Source organism: Rhinolophus sinicus, chromosome 2 (assembly GCF_057876585.1).
Source record: "Rhinolophus sinicus isolate RSI-liver-muscle chromosome 2, RSI-T2T, whole genome shotgun sequence".
Lineage (NCBI taxonomy): Eukaryota > Metazoa > Chordata > Mammalia > Chiroptera > Rhinolophidae > Rhinolophus > Rhinolophus sinicus.
This window is the reverse complement of record NC_142502.1, coordinates 106,063,044-106,077,056: the sequence shown is the minus strand read 5'-3', so window position 1 is coordinate 106,077,056 and position 14,013 is coordinate 106,063,044. Positions and strand designations below refer to the sequence as shown.

The following is a 14,013-nucleotide window of genomic DNA, read 5'->3' as shown; positions in this document are numbered from 1 at the left end:
GACTCTGTTTAGTCAATTACAGTAACCAACAATATCAGAATAGAGAAGTAGAATCTTCTACATATCACAATTTCACAAAGAAAGAAAAGATCAGTTAATAGAGATGACTTGCTCCAGTTCAATTATGTTTATAATTTACTTATTGCTCCCAATTAAATATTCATCATGAGCAATAGTAGACAAATGTATGCACCTGAATATTTCATTTTTCCTCATTTTGTGTGTGTGTGGGGAGAATCATAACTAGAGCTTTCCTTAGAAGTTACAGTTTATGACAAGTATTTGGCTTATGGGAAGTATGTGAACATATATGCATTTTATCTGAAGAGCAATCACATGCATAAAATATTATGAGTAGAATATTCAACTAGTCATTGCTTTGAAGGTAAGAACGTGTTCTAGACAATGAGTGCACTGACAACTGTCCACAGACCTGTCATCCATCTTATAAAGTGTGTTTTAGGATTCCTACCAATTGACAAAGGTATTTTAAACCCAGAAAAAAATCTTTAAAATGAACGTACTAATGCCTGACTTAGAATATGAACAATGAACAGGAGTATTCTTTTACCTTTTCTGAAACATATAGTCATTAAAACATACATTAATATTTTTACCTAAATAAAATTAATCAAGGAAAGGTTGAGCTCCTGTGCTTTATTTGTCAGCTTTTTCCACATTGTAGGTTTGATACACAGAGTAGCTCTTTCGATAGTATAGAATTAATTTAACATATATAAAGCGTGCCAAGTACATCGAATTACTTCTAGCCTCTTTCATTTTATAAGGTTGTCAACCTAAAAATAAAAGTCCTTTCAGAGTGAGAGTCAACAAGCATTTATTTGAGATCAATAAGAACAGCTGTTCGGGAAGCACTGATTCAGGGAGAAGCCCAAACAGTGTTCTCATTAGGAGACCACCACAATGGGTATTTATGAGAAGGGGAAGGGGGACAGTTACATCAGTAGAAGAAAGGCATTTTATTGGTGAGTTAAGCTAACATAGTGCTGTTAGTTCTAAACAATGTTTTTAATTTTCAGTCCCATAGTTATCAGTCTGGTAGTCATAATATCTGCTTTCCTTTTGTCCTTTCAAACAGTTCTTGGGAACACAAGGTTGTTTCAGCCCAGTCCAAAGGTTGATTTGCCATTTTAACTTTCCAAAGGTCTGAGGCATAACACGTGCCAGGCAGTTCTTCTGGCGTGGCAGCTCCAGCTCCATTTTAAAATGGCTCCAATTATATTTTTATACAATGTCAAAGATTAAGCCTTTGGTGCTATCTAGTGGTCAAGTGGGTAGTGACTACATAGTGGGAAAAACCCAAATATTTTTTTAGAGTAAAACATAACTTGACAGTTTTAATATTCTGAATTCAGGGTCTAGGCTTTAGGAAGGCAATAATAAAAAATAATTTTCAGAGGAAACTGGTCACTTAATTAACATAAGTGCCCAGGTACCTGAGAGTGAGCAATTATAGCTTTTGCTATCCTAATAACCAGAGTGACAATAAAGCATTTAAAAATAAATATAAAAAAGGTAATTAATAATTATAAGAAGTTTTAGGTCTCTCAGAAGCAAAGGGCTTTTGTTGTCTGTATTAAAAATGATTTTGGATGATGACACCATCAGTACAAAGCACTCAAAGTTATCAGGATATTGAATGAAAGTATTCTGATGAGAATAGAAATCCCTGCTAGCTGGCCTGATTATACTAAAGGGAAAAAAAAACAAACGTTTTTCTACCTCTTTTGAAGAATACAATGACTATTTCAGGACCAATTCTGAACTACAAGACCTCTCCTTTTTTTTAACTTATGAATTTTAATTCATCATTATGTGTGTTTTAAACATAAATACACATTTAGTTTGAAGACATTATTATTTAAAGCTTTTGATGTCAGCTTTAAAATGTAACTAACCTTCTTAATACAATACACTAATGTATGTGCCACATTAAATTTACCTCCTCAATTTGAGTTTTGCAAAAAAGTAAATATGGACAAGACTGTACACATAAAAGGCGCTTAGTGACCCAGTACTTTTTCTCTGTGTCTCTATGAATCATTATTTCTTTTAAGAATTTTGCAGGTAATCAGAAATCACTTACTAATGAAGTCAATTTAAATTAGTCCAAAGTCATAAAATCATTTAGGCTGGGACTACAGAGCAACATAATCACTATTGATTTTAGAAGTTTTTTAAAGAGGTAACATTTTTAAATTTTACAAATAAAGTAAGTGGAGTGATTAAGTCAAATGACTTGCAGTATTGTCCAAAGTTCACAAGAGCCAATAGTTTAAAAATATAAATGCATCTCTTATAATAATTTAATTAGATTAAATGCATATGTTTACACTTAGGTTTGCTTCCCAGAAACTGAGACAGTAAATGAGTCTCTAAGGACAGGGAACAATTTTTTTTTTTCAAAACCAATTTACAAAAGCAAATTAGTAGCTGTCTAGAGTGGGGGGTGCGAAGGGCTAGGAGGGCTGACTGCAAAAGGGCATGCAGGAAACTTGGGGGCAACAAAAATATTCTGTATATCGATTGGGGTGGTGGTTACAGCTGCACACATTTATCAAAACTCATCAGACTGAATACTTTAAATGCTTCCATTTGTTTTATGGAAATTATTTCTCAATAAAGTTGATTTAAAACCACACAATGAGATCAAAAGTTTTGTTTGTGGGGTTTGTGGGCTTTAGCAAACAGAGAACCAAATGGGTCATTATGTCAAAGATAATGCAATCAAACATACCTTTTCCCTTTTTGCCCCCTAATTTAGTAGATTAGTTTTTAAAATTCAGTTTATTTAAACTAAAAACAAAAACAGTTCTCCCATTTCTCTCACCCACTCAAATCTTTTTTGTAAATCAGCTAGTTTCCAATTCTTTGCTTCCAACAAATAGAGAGAGGACCTGATCAAGTTGTCAGCTATTACATCATTTAAAGTAATTCCTGATGATACTTTACTATGTGATTTATGAAATATAATTCCACAGAAATTAGTTAAGCAAATTGCTATGACAAAATTCCATCCAATACCATCTACTTATTTATGTGCACAAAGTTTCCAAGTGTGTGTGTATAGAAGGAACATTCAAAATAAAACTAATGCTAAATTTTGTCTCATTCTAGAAATAAGTATTATTCATCTATAGATACATTAAGCTAATTGAAAAAAGCTGCATCTATTCCATTGAGATGTTCACTGCCAAGATAATTTTACTTTTATGATTGACAATTACTTATAAAAATGTGTAATAAATTTACACTGTTTTTGAACTGTTGTGTGCTGTACCTAATTGCAATAAGTCAAACAAAAGAAACATTTCAATTCTTAGAAATTTATGGCCACAGAAACTTTATATTGATTGACTCTTGTTCCAGAGAATTATGATATGGTGATCAACCAAAACAAAATTGCAAGTTTAAATTTAGGATAAAATTCTGGTAGGCAAGTTGTGAATGAAATTGGGAAAAAGAGAAACAATGCCAAATGTCTGTTTGTTTATATTTATGAAACAGGTGATGACATATATAAAATCTTGGATACACTTTTTAAATGATGTAGCAGTTTCATTTTTTAAATGCCAATGTTGACCAGAAATTTATATATATTTAAACTTACAATAAAAATCTTGTTGTCAACTTCAAAATGTGTGAGGAGAAGACTTCTGCTTCTGAGAAATAGAGTAGATGTACTTTTGCCTGTTCCTCCTGCTAAGTACAACTACAGATCCTGGACATTGTTTTAGAGAAGACTCGGAAGGGTGGAGAGAAGGCAGAGTGACCAGGGACTTCAGGACCCAAGGAACCACACGGTGGTGAGTTCCCTGGCTTTCCTCCTTGCCTTATATATCTCAGGCTTAGAGCTCAAAAAGCCAGCAAGCCAGAAACACCAACAGTCACAGGGAATAAAGGCGGTGGGTGTGTCTGTGTGGGGGGTGAAGGGGATGGACAGCCTAGCAAGACAGATAGAAAATTTTTAGACAACTGCTCCATACAGCCAAACCCCACAAAACCTGACTCCACCCCCCCCAGCAAAGGCCCACTGAGGAGCCTAGACTTTCACCCTCTACAGGTAGTAAAGACTGCCCAGCCCCAAACACACACACACACACACACACACACACACACACACACACACACCCCGGAGTGCTGTCAGAGGAAGTGAGTAGCTCAAACAGAATGTTCAGCCTTTCTGGTGGAAAGGGCCCCCTGCCCCCAAACCTGTGTCAGTAAAGACTTAGATTCCCCCCAACCCTATGATGATACTTAGATTCCCCCCAACCCTATGATGATACTTAGATTCCCCACAACCCTCTGGGGGGTGCCAGACAATGCATAGTGGAGGGTCAGGATTTTTATCAGCACCCAGAGCTATCAGGCAACCATCCCCACCCGAGGGTGACCTCCACCCTGATCTTGGTGTCAGTAGTTCTCCCCTGTGGGGAATAGTAAGTGGCACTACCCCAATCAGCAGGGAGGTATCAGTGAACGCCTAGTAGGGAGTCGAATTCCCACTCCGTAATGAGGACCCCTCTGGGGTGTCAGTGGAGGCTGAATGGGGAAACTGGACTTCTGGAAGTAATGAGTTTCTCCCACCTACCTCTGTTAGAGGGATGTCAGAAGAAGCCACACACACCGTATGATTCCATTCATGTAACACACATGAAATGACAAAAGTAGAGAAACGGAGAAAAGATTAGTGGTTGCCTGTGGTGAAGGAGGTGGTGGGAATGGGAGGGAGGTGGGGAAACCATGAAAGGGCAAGATGAGGGATACTTGAAGAAAATAATCTGTATCTGGACGGCATCGATGTCAACATCCTGGATATGACATTGTACCACAGTTTTGCAAGACGTTACCATCGGAGGGAAACTGAGCAAAGGGTAAAGGGTTCTGTCTATATTATTTCTTGTAACTCCATGTGAATTTACAATTATCTCAATGTAAAGCATTTAATTTAAAAAATATGCAAGAAGACGTTGATAGTTTTTCAAAATATTTTTAGGAAATGTATGAGCAGAAAATTGGAGTGAACCATAATTATGTCTGGTTGCAAATAAGTCCAGGAAAATTTAGCCCAGCGCTTGTGTGACCCTCTTCTAGACCACCGTTCTCAGTTTGGCTACTGTTCACTGTTCATGCTGAAGCCACGTATCTCCTGAGTTGCAGGATTATCAAAACCCCATGATCCAATTTCCTCTCACTCTCCTTGGCCTTTGGGAGAGAAAAGAAAAAGAGACAGAGGAGTATTTTTCCTTTGCCCTATTGTCCTCAGTTATGGGCTGAATTGTATTGCCCCCGCCACCCCTCCAAAATGTGTATGTTGAAGTCCTAACCCCCAATACCTCACGATGTCACTTTATTGGGAGATAGTGTCTTTAAAGAGGTAATTAGGTTCAAACAAGCTGGGACCTAGTCCAATATGACTTTTGTCTTTATAAGAAGAAGCGATTAGGACACAAGCACACCTGGGGAAGACCATGTGAGGATGCAGGGGAAGCTGGCTATCTCCAAGCCGAGAAGAGAGGCCTCGGAAGAAACCAATCCTGCTGACACCTTGACCTCAAACTTCTGGCCTCCAGAACCATGGGAAAACCAGTTTCTGTTGTTTACGCCTCCCAGTCTGGGGTATTTTGTTATGGAAGCCCTAGCAAACCAATACAGTCTCTTATATCTGGACCTAAGCCTACTCCTTATTAATTAAGGAACTGCTAAAATAAGATTGTAACATTGAATAAGACTTTACTGAAGGCTTGGGCACAACTGAAGAAAATGACAATAGAAAATCCTTCAATTTTGATGGCAAATATTATGAATCTTAGAGACCCCAGGCCCAAGCCCATCTAAGGGTTTCCAGGTGGAAATAGACCATCTGTGGCCGCTGCTCCCAACGCCTCAGGCCTCACCACTGCAGTGCACCCTGGCTGAGCTTCCTGCTACCAGCATTCACATCTCCTTCCTGATGGCTTTCTCCAACGCCACACAACGCGAGTGGCCACTCTGCGCCACTCGCAACAGACTGGAATAGACAGGGAATTCATATACTGGGAATCAGCCTTCAACCAATCACAGATGGGAGTCAACATGTAAATACCCAGCTCCCACACTCCTCAGCTGGGATGACTCTGAGGCATGTTTTCCACATCATTTCCCAGAGTTTCCCTGTGGGATTAAGCTCCAGTCATTTGCCCTTTATTGGCTGCCCTCCCTTCCCTAATTTCCCCCCATCTGCTACTGAAGTTTCCTGCACCTCCAAAATAAACTGCTTTCACTCTTTCTTGTTTCAGGAACTGCTTCTGGGAGAAACCAAACTAAGGCATCTAGCTGGTTTCTTATTCGCTTCATGGTGGTCCAAGCCAACCTCTCTTTACCCGTTACCCAAGAGTGATTGACCATATTTAACCTCTATCATGGTACCTGGGTCTCCAGCTCCCTGTCTCTAATAGCTCATTATTCCTTTTTCCCTTGCCAAGATCTTTCCTTCTCCAGCATGGTGACAGTCCCTCCTATTGAATATTGAGCAAAGATAGTTTCTAAATAGTCAGAAATACTGTTATTTTCTTCAAAATTGCAATGAAACTATACACCATCTCTGGTCCTACCCAAAATATCTGAGTTGGGGGGAGCACTGATCATCTGAATTACAGAGCACAAGGCCCCCAGACCAGTCCCTGACACCCTCTCTCCTCAGCCCATGTATCAACTGCATCAACTCCAAGGCAAGAAAACTGGCTCCAACTTCATCAAGAGTCCTTTCCAAATCTATTATTTATGGCATGAGTGTTGACTTCAGATAGTTACTGATCTAGGCATTTCCTCCATCTTGCCTCTACCATAGTTTTCAAAAGTAAATTTTAGGGGCAGCCAGATGGCTCGGTTGGTTAGAATGCTGTCTCTCAACAAGGTTGCAAACCGGCGACTGGACTTGGAGCTGAGCTGCACCCTCCACAACTGGATTAAAGGACAACGAATTGGAGCTGATGGGTCCTAGAGAAACATACTGTTCCCCAATATTCCCCAATTTAAAAAAAAAGTAAATTTTAAATTTAAAAGCTTAATCTTTTGACCACCATTGTTTTGCTGTGGTCACCCAAGGCATGAAGGGGAAAGGCCTTACCTGTCTCTATAGCAGAAAGACGGAACAATCCTCAGTCCCTGTCTCAGGACTCTCCCTGCCTTATGCCTGAGCGAACAGGAAATGTCCTAGCAGGAAATGGGAGGGGGAAATGACAAGGGACACCGTTTACCCTAAGCTATTCTATATAGTTTGAAACTTTGTACCAAGAAGGAATTTAGGTATTTATGTGAAATCTTTTTAAATGATAAAAAATAGGACTTTTTAAAAAATGAATGAATTTCCACGAGGTGGTTGTAGAGAATCATAATATCAGTCTGAAACTGAAAGGTAAAAGGAAATATTGCTTAAGCTGAGGATTAAATGCTGTGGCCCATTTGCAGCTACAAATATTTATTAACTAGTTCAGTCTAAGGTTTAATTTCTTTATAAATGTCAGATGATATGTATTATGCTCTTTTGTGGTCATGTTTTATAACCTGTCTTTCTGTTACCTGCCCTGAGATATACCACTACTGAAATTGATCAACTGGGGTCCATTATGGTCAGAATTGATAGAACGTTGAGAAGAGATAAACACACTGATAATAAAAATATATCCTGTCTTTCCTTAGGTGATGTAAAGTTGTGGTGGCACACACTGGACCTGCACACAGTGCACCCTGTCTCCCTGGGACAAAGGAGGCACAAGTATTCTGAAGGAGTGGGCTGCAGCATCTTTACCTAATCTGCGCCGTGTTAGACAGGCTGTATTACTGACCACTGTCTTTGCCCAGTGACTTTGCCCACTCTTTTTATTCTACTGCATCCCCAGTTGGGCCCCAGCTCTGATCTGGCCAGTATCAGAGTGTGCAATCTAGATATTCTCACCAGTGATGTGCTATCGCTTTTTCCCAGAGGCCAGATTTGGTTTCTCACAGCCACCTGTATCATCTTGCAGGAACCCTTTGAAAATGTGTACCAGACTCACTTCACTGTGGCTGGGGGCCACCATGAACCCTCAGATTTATTTCCCTTGGGATCTAAAATCTGCCAGAGCTGGACAGCAGTTTAATCCTTACATGTGTTCTACGTATTAGATCCTGGTTTGTGACCCTCGCGTCTCATCCCCCAACGCCAGCTGTGCCTTAAAATTCAGTTACTTTGATTCTAACTCGTGCCAATTCCAGTAGAGGCACAAGTCAGGCTCCTTCATCGTTGGTCAGAGTTCCCAGCAAATTGTGCTGGAAATCCTTAGCATTTTAACAATATAATCACGCTCCCTTATGGCCAATGGGCAAACCAGGCCTATTTCTCTTTTTTCTTTTTTTTTAAAGATTTTATTGGGGAAGGGGAACAGGACTTTATTGGGGAACAGTGTGTATTTCCAGGACTTTAAATTTTTTTATTTTTTTTTTATTAGGGAACAGTTTGTTTTTCCCAGGACTCATCCAAGTCAAGTTGTTCTTTCAGTCTTAGTTGTGGAGGGCGCAGCTCAGCTCCAAGTCCAGTTGCCTGTTGTTAGTTGCAGGGGGCGCAGCCCACCATCCCTGTGGGAGTCCAACCGGCAACCTTGTGGTTGAGAGCACGGCCTTCAACCAGCTGAGCCATCCGGCCATCCGGGTCAGTGGCAGCTCAGCTGCAGCTCGTTGTCTTCATTCTAGCTGTGGAGGGCACAGCTTGCTGGCCCAGGAATCGACCCTGTGGGAATCGACCGGCAGCCTTGTTGCCCAGAGCTCGCGCTCTAACCAACTGAGCCACCCTTCTGCCCCAGGCCTATTTCTGAGTTCAAAAGTCTCTCTGTCTGGGTCACTTAATTTTTTGTTTGGTTATTTCATTTCAATCCCCACAGCATTTCTGTCACTTACCATCTCCAGATTTAATGACTTGTTGTTCCTGTGCTCTTTCTCCCACTTCAGTCCCTTGCCAAGTAAACTTGATAATGTTAGACATTTTGATTTTGTCTATCCACTAATTTTAAAATGTGATTTCAAAGGCCGTTCTAATTCACAATTCTCTGGTAACTATTGTGGATGTGCATAATTTTAAAAATATTTATTGGTCATTTATATTTCCTTTTTTGTGAAATATCTATTCAAATCTTTTGACCATTTTTCTCTTGGATTATTGTTACATATTCTGGATATAACCTTATGTAAATTGTGTGATGCAAATAAATCTAGTTTGTGGCTTTTTGGTTTTCTTTCTTTAGACTGTACTTCGATAAGTTTCTGATTTTGATGTGGCCAAATTTATGAAACTTTTATTTTTGTTTTTTTAAAATTTGTGTCTTGTTTAATAAATTTTTCCCTACCTTGAAGTCATACAGTTATTTCTTTTGCATTTCCATTTGAAAAGTTTTAATGTTTTGTCTTCAACATTTTAGTCCTCAGTTCATTTGGAATTTATTTATACATAAGATGAATGTATATACAATTGTTCCAATGTCATTTATTGATTAGTTCATCTTTTCCCTACCTGTCATTAATGCCCACTCTTCTTCATACACAAGGGGGTCTGCTGCTGTCTTTCTATTCTATTCTATTGGTCCAATTGACCACAGACTCAACCATCATCAGTAGTGCATGGTCTTGACAACAGTGGCATTATAGTATCTTGCTATATTTTTGGAAAGATCCCCAAATTCCTCTTTGTCTTCAGCAGTATCTTGCCTCTTCTTAACCTTATATTACTTCATTTCATTTTAGAATCGGTTTGTCTAAATTCCGTAAACACCCTGGAGAGATTTTTCTAGGAATTCCACTGAAGCTATAGATCATGTTGGGGAAGACTGACATTTTTGTAATATTAAGGCTTCCTAACCATGAATATGGTATATCTCTTCGTTTATACAGAATTTCATCAATGTCTTTCAAAGCTTTTAATTTTCCCCATTAAGATCTTGCATGTCTTTTCCTTCTTAGATTTTATTACTGACGACTACAAATTTGCTTTTAAATGATTAAATGGGACTATTGTATTTTATTACATTTCCTACATTTTTGTTTTGATAGAAAACTAATCGAGATTTTGTGTATTTATCCAACCATCGTGCTAAACTCTTATTCTTATATCTTAGATTGTTTTTATTTTCTCTGTAGACAATCATGTCATATAACATATGAATAATGAAAGCTTGCTTTCTTCCCTTTTTATCCTTCTACCTTTCTCCTTTCCATCCTTTTTTTGGTGACTATTGTTAGAAGTCCCCCATTCCCTGTCTAACTAATCCTATTATGCCATTTTCTATTTTACATTATAAAATTTGACTTTCTAAAGGGGTCTGTCTCTTTTTAATTCAATGCCAATAAAATAATTTTAGTTCTTAGCCTTGAAATGCTGGTGACAAAATTCTTAGCCAGGTAAGAAGGAAAAAATGTCCTTTCCTGCCCCCAAAGCTGGAAATGTTTTTATTTTTTTTAACATAAATTTGTCTTTGTAAATAATCCTCCTAACAAGGATAATTTGTCAAACCCCTAGGCTTCAAAGACTTTGGACAAGACCTTTTAAAATGACCCTTAACCTGTAAAACATCTGTAATTTGACCATTCATCTTTCTTAATAATTGAGTGCTCTGGTGACAGTTAACATCTCCATCTACAGGAAGGTAAAATTATTTGTGAATATTGTCTGTCAAACCAGAAAAGAATCATTGGCATTTCCCTTTTCTCACACATACACAATCAAATGGCTCTACTGGATTTTTATTAAACAAAGTATGAGAGACTATTGGACGACTGAACCAAGCAGAGTGGAGACGTAAGGAGGGGGATTTCATGCTGAGCTTAAAAATAAGCCCACAATTTTTTTTTTTTAATTTTAAAGTCAGGTAAGATGACTCGCTATTTGGGCCTCAGTGGGAGCCTGCCTGCCTCTGGGATTTTTCCCTAGCTAGCTCAAAATTTTGTTGTTAAAGAATTATTTGTATTGAATATGCAGAGCTACTAGAAAGTAAGAAAATATGGGATTTTATTTTGTTGTTGACTTTTGCCTAGAGGTTTTTGCCAGAAGTCGCTGGTGGTATGTGTCCAGGTGGAGTCTTATCTGTGCATGTGTAGCAGGTGAATCAGAGCAGGCAGTCCCAAACTTGAGTGCGTTGGAATCTCCTGGAAGGTTGTTAAAATGCAGATTCTGGGGCCCCACATCCACAGTTTCTGAGTCAGTGGATCTGGGTTCAGACCTCAAATTTTGCATTTTTAATGCATTTCCAGGTGATACTGAAGCAGCGGCCCAGAGACATTTTGAGAACCACTGACGTAGGAGAGGAAAGTTGCAATTCCAGCATATGTCCTATCACTCGTTTTTCTCAGTTGAGCAAGACGTAACTTTCATCTGATTCGAAATGATTGTGAGAAATGAGACTGAGAGTATTCCCATCCTGCTGGTGGGCACAATGCATAACAGAGGTTCCAACTGGTTGTTTTTCCTCAGTAACAGAGACCCACAACACACCATCCAAGATTTTAACAAAGGAGAAGAAGGAGAAAGAGAAGAAGAGTGGTGGAGAGAAAGAAACATAGGAAAGCTGTGTGATTCTTTTTTTTTCTCTCGCTCTCTCTCTTCTAGATATGTGTATTTTCTCCTTGCTTTTCTTTGGAAGGAAAGTGCTCTTGTACAATCTCCAGCTTTCCCAAGAAGTTAATGATTTCTTTTATTTGAGTGTGAGATTTCGTTTCCCTGTGTGAAAGCCAATGTGAACTGTGTGTTTAGGACTTTTGTATCTATATGTATGGGTGAGACTGACTTATAATTTTCCTTTCTTGTAGTGTCTTTGTCACGTTTTTAGTATAAAGGTTATACTAGCCTCATAAAATGAACATAGGATACATCCTCTTTTTATTTTCTGCAAGAACTTCTGTAGGATTAGAATTACTTTTTCCTTAAGTGTTTGGTACAACTTGCTGGTATAGCAATCAGGGCTTGAGCTTCCTTTGTGGGAAGACACTCAACAATTCAATTCTTTCTGCAGATGATGATTAAAATGAAGGATTCAATGTGACTTAAAAATGAGTTAATTGTTATATGACTACTCTAACCAGCAACTGTTTTCAGAAAGAGCAAATCCCCTTCCTTTCCATCACCTGCCATTTACTGAAGGAAGGTCATTCTTTGGCTCAGGACTCCTTTCCTTATAGATGAGTCTAAGAGGTGGGTGGTGGTGGGGGTGGGGGGCTCAGAGGAGAAGGCCTCTGGGTTACTTTGGGAGCAAGGGCTCCAGGAGTTCAGTTCATGGAGAAGGATCAGTGTTTTTCAAACTTAAAAAATATATATATAGGCTAATACACACAAAAATATATATTTAACTAAAACAAATGACTTTCCGGGTCGTGGATGAGATTTGGAAGTGGACTCAGGAGCACGACCAGCGCTGGGGATTCCCACGACCCCACATTTTCACACCTGTGATACCTGCAGTTTCAGGTTACTCTGTTCAGGGTCAGATGACGTCCCTCTTTGCCACCTGCCAGTGGAGAAGATTCCAGGGTTAGTCAAGATTCGCATCTGTCATCAGCTGGCGTGGACTTAGATGCTACGCTCCTGTTTCATGCGGTGGTATCTGGAAAACCCGACAGGGCTGCTGCAAATCCCCCTCTTGCTCCGGACCCAGAGGTGAGCAGGTGAGTGGGAACTGAGCTGAGACGCCATCAGAGTTGGATCAAGAGCAGAGAAACTACCCTTGAGAGGAAAATGCTGGCGCGGTTACACTCCCCCTCTCCCGCAACCTTCTTCCAACTCTGCCGGCCGCCCCTCTCTCCACTCTGCACCCCCTCTCCCTCCCCTGGTCCACCTTCCCCCTCCCCCCCATTTTACTTACAGGGGAATAACTCGCCGCGTAGCAGCTGCTCGGGGGCTGGAGCGGCGGGACGTTTACAAGAAGCCAGGAGAAGTGGGAGTGGGGTCGCGGGGATGGTCAATCCAGGTATTTCTATGTCTGGGAGCCCAGCGCCGCCAGGTGGGAGAGGGGGCTGGGGGTGAGACAGGCGCGGACGAGGCGGAGTGCAGGGTCGCAGCTCTGGGCGCGGGGATCGCGCGCACTGGAGGAAAGAACCTCCTGCGGGGCCTAAGGGCTGGGCATCTCGGGCCACCGCGGGGCGCCCTAAGGGACTTGGGGGAACTGGCTCCTCCCTGGGGGCGGGAAGAATTACCCAAGAGCTTCAGAGCAGTGTTGGGCGGTGTTCCCCCGCCCCACCGCGCCCAGCCCTGATTGGCGTCCAGTCGGGCCAATCATAGCCTCCCGACCTGAGGTGGGTGGATCCCGCGGGGGCAGATTCCCCAGGGCGCCGGATCCCCAGGGTGCCTGCTCCCTAAGGCACCAGACCCGCGGGGGTGACGCATGGCTAGTCCTGCTTTTCTGACGGCTGTCGCTGAAATGCCTGGGCCTGGAGACCTGGACAGAAGTGGACACTGAGGCTCGAAACCCCAGACTCAATGGGAGATGCCTATTGTGCAGAGTCCGGGGTGCCTGCCTGGAGGAAGAGGGCGTCCGGAGGCTCTGCAAATACATGAGGAACGCGCAGGAAATGCCATTGCAGGGTGAAATCTGGAATGGTAATTGTGTCCCGCAGCGATCACCCAGCTGGGGTGGTGAGGAAGGGATTCTTCTCTTGTTCCCTGGGGTGTGATGAGGTAGGAGAGCAGTGAGAGTGGGTCTCGTCCCTGACTAGGGAGGGGGGCAGGGCATCTCTTTAGATCTTTAGACCCTTTACCTGTGGGAGGTGGACTCTGAGTGCTCTGTTCTGGAAGGATCATTAAAGGAGTCCAGGTCCTTGGGGATGGTCCCAGGAAAATACTTCGGGTGATGCGTTTATTCCTTCAGTTCTCACAGCGTTTGTTTGGATATATAACTCTTAGTTCCTTTTAACCTGAGGTAGCCTCAGTTTGTGCAACAGCCGTTTTCTGTCTCAGACACCACCCTCTGGGCCTCTACACCCGAGTCCCTCAGCCTG

The 14,013-nt window shown here is 41.2% G+C and overlaps 1 long non-coding RNA gene across 1 annotated transcript; it reads right to left on the bottom strand.

The window, feature by feature from the left end:
• Positions 1 to 11,018: 11,018 nt before the first annotated feature.
• LOC141571618 (uncharacterized) lies at positions 11,019 to 13,213 on the bottom strand. Its single transcript, XR_012496525.2, has 2 exons — positions 12,882 to 13,213; positions 11,019 to 12,623 (listed from the first exon to the last, which is right to left on the bottom strand). It is a non-coding gene; the product is annotated as an uncharacterized LOC141571618 (long non-coding RNA).
• Between the last annotated feature and the right edge of the window lie 800 nt (positions 13,214 to 14,013).